Genomic DNA, 3,211 nt, shown 5'->3' with positions numbered 1-3,211 from the left:
CAGAATGTGCACCTGAAATACACACAGCTTACTTTACATTACTGTGCTAAGGCTGAAAAAATACTGTTTTAATTTTGGAGCAGCTGTTTTGTGCTTTATATGCACATCATTTATGGTTGTTTTATGGCAGTTTTTGTAAAGCAGAGTTGGTCAAAATGTATTCCTAATGTTAATTCAGATTGCTTTCATTTATTTATTTTAGAAGGCTTTTTGTGTTTATGTTGAACATTATTGCTAGTTTTTGTACTTAACCTGTAAGGGAACATTCTAAGGCTAAACACAACTGTTTTATGATGCTGAAGCCACTTTAATTTTTAATAATATTCAGGTTGTTTTGTGTGTTATTTATTTCACAATTCCTTGTAATATTTACAGTTTCTGCTGGTCTCAGATAAATAAACTGGTATTGAAAGAATACTTAGTGTTTCAGTCAGATTGGTGTTTGTAAAGATTAATACTGAGCAGAGTTTAGTTCTGTTAATGTAAATGATTATAAACTGTAGGGTTGGATACAGTAACATTTCATTTATCAGAGGCTTTTATACAAAACAATGTTAATACAGGGGCACAGTTGATCAACAGTGGATTATTATATTATTACAGCACTAATATGAAGCTGTACGGACACAAATGACCCAAAATAAATAATACATTCTTTCATTCTAAGTAACTCAAAAGTTACTTTTTGCAGTAACGCATTACTTATTTCAGTAACTCACACAACACTGGTTACGAGTTAAAGCGCTTACGGTTCAAAACACCTAGAAAGTGGTGAGTAGACAATTAAAGCATGATATAACAACTGTAGCACAACTAGCATGTGGTTAAGATACATGGGTGTTTGTTGAGAGCTGATTGAACAAAGGCTATTGATTGGTAGCCTTTCAAATTGGTAAAAAAAAATAAATAAAGATTTGATGACGGAGTTGGAATTCCCTCATAACTGAGGACCAAAATAAGACCACACACTATCATAACTGTTGACATTAAGATGTAAGAGAAAAAAGTTACACCATGAGATGGAATTTTAGAGCCCCGCCCCCAAAACTTAAAAAAAAGCGATGCCCAGTTGTACATGTAAGTGGTGTAGTGTATATCTGCCATGTGAAAGATCGTCTATGCTGTTACACACAGGGCCTCATAGCTCAGAGGTTAGAGCACTGGTCTAGTAAACCAGGGGTTGTGAGTTCAATTCTCACTGAGGCCTTCATTCCCTGTTACCTACAGGTCAAAGGAGGTGGGGCTAAGGGTTTTGTTCACACCCTTTAACCTCTCTAGGATTGGTTTGAATGGAAAGCGTTCCTGGTTTGTGAAGTCTACAGAGGACCAGGGAAGTGAGCTGAAGACTCTCCAGTGTAACTCTCAGCTGTGACAGCAGGGGGCGTGGTTTCCTTCAGTCCACTTACTGTACCAACGACTTCAGTGGCCTGTGGAGTGTATCACTGATTGTTATTCTGATAAAATGTTTATTCTAAGAACAAAAACTTCTTATTCTTAGGACAACACAAGCAGGGAGAGGAACCCAAAAAGCCCCAACACCAGCTCACAAAGCTTCTTTATGCCAAGTACCTAGAACCACTGAAAACACAACATATTGTTATATAATAAAAGTTTCATGTTTATACATTGATTTGTGTGATTTCAGTCTTTCATTTCAAACATATTATCTCCATAGCTGTAGAGGTCCATAGTGTGCTCTATATACTGTATATATAATGAATGCATTCTGCAGGTAGAACACATTCAGACACACTACTACCAGACCTGGATGATCCACCATACAAGCAGGTGTCTTTAGAAGCTGACGTATTCTTCTTGTAACATATATAAAATGAAAAGATAAGTGAGCCAGGCTAGCAGATAATAATCATTACTATTTCATTCACTAATGATTGACATTAGCTGTGGTATCTCCCTGGAGAAGATGTTTTCTGGCTCTGTTGCCATGGTTACACAGTTTCCACAAGTGCACCTATGCAAAGAAAGTGAATGAACATTTGAAAACACTGCCAGTGCAGTTTCATTTGGCTGTTTTTAACTTCAATGTGTTTAACCATAAAGGCAGTCGACCACCAGAGAACGCTTTAACCTTTGTCTTGTGTTAGTGTCAGCACCGACTAGTTTTTAGTTTTTAAATACATAAAAGAGTCACATTCATGTGTTTATTGATCAAGGCTTTTTGACTTTGTCAGGAACCTCTATTTCAACAAATAAAATTAAAATAATAAAAATAATAATAAGATTATAATATTATAATGATAAGTGCACTGTCAGCTGACACACTGACAGACAGCTCCTCTCCTAAGCAGCCCTGCTTCAACATCAACCACAACAACCACAGCCACTAATGTCCAGTGACCCCAGAGACATTTATATATATATATATATATATATATATATATATATATATATATATATATACAGTACATACAGTGTAAACAAATTTAGTTAATGTACTGAAATTTTACTTGAGTATTATTTTTAGGGGATAACTTTACATTTCCACTGATGTCCTTATTACTCAGTACTTTTATTTATTTAATCAGCTTATTTATTTATTTGTCACTGGCCACGTTTACATTTGAGCTTTAATTCCTGTTTAATTCAGAATAAAAGTTAAATCCTCTTTAATTTCACCTTCTAAACATTTAATTCTTAATGCAAATTTAATCCCAACTTAAACTTAAATCTGAATTAGGTGGCTGGTTTATTCCTATTTCATTTCTGAATTAAATAATTCCTCTATCTTGTAAACACTTAATTCTGCTTTAATTTAATCCACTTAAACACTGTAATTGACTAGTATTTTCATTATGTACTTTATTTCAGTATTAATTTGGGCTGAATTTGAGAAAGTCTGAGTCTTTAATCGTTCTCCTCGTAAAGTTTGTTTCTGTTTTTCTGTCCACATTCACACAAATAAGGGTCTACATGGTGGTAAAGTACATCAAGGTCTGAACAAAACATTTGTCTAGTGCAAAAAAAATGCAATTTTTGCCATAATTGCAATTTTTTAACAAGATTCTTTCATTGTCACTGATGTTTCCATGCAGGAAAATAGCAACAAAATGTGAAATGAGATCAAATTGTTGGTTATCTTTTACTGAGGCCAAAATGTTTGATAATTCCAGGGGATCTATTGGGGGATTTACCATACTGTTACAGATTGGTACAAAGTGCACAGCCATGTCCAGCTCATCATGTCAATCAG

The 3,211-nt window shown here is 34.6% G+C and overlaps 1 non-coding gene across 1 annotated transcript; it reads left to right on the top strand.

Annotated features, from left to right (window-relative positions):
* The first annotated feature begins 1,134 nt into the window (after positions 1-1,134).
* trnat-agu (transfer RNA threonine (anticodon AGU)) lies at positions 1,135-1,207 on the top strand. Its single transcript has one exon. It is a non-coding gene; the product is annotated as a tRNA-Thr (tRNA).
* Positions 1,208-3,211: the final 2,004 nt, after the last annotated feature.

This window comes from Gouania willdenowi, unplaced genomic scaffold (assembly GCF_900634775.1).
Source record: "Gouania willdenowi unplaced genomic scaffold, fGouWil2.1 scaffold_377_arrow_ctg1, whole genome shotgun sequence".
Classification (NCBI taxonomy): domain Eukaryota; kingdom Metazoa; phylum Chordata; class Actinopteri; order Blenniiformes; family Gobiesocidae; genus Gouania; species Gouania willdenowi.
This window is presented reverse-complemented; position numbering and strand designations above follow the sequence as displayed.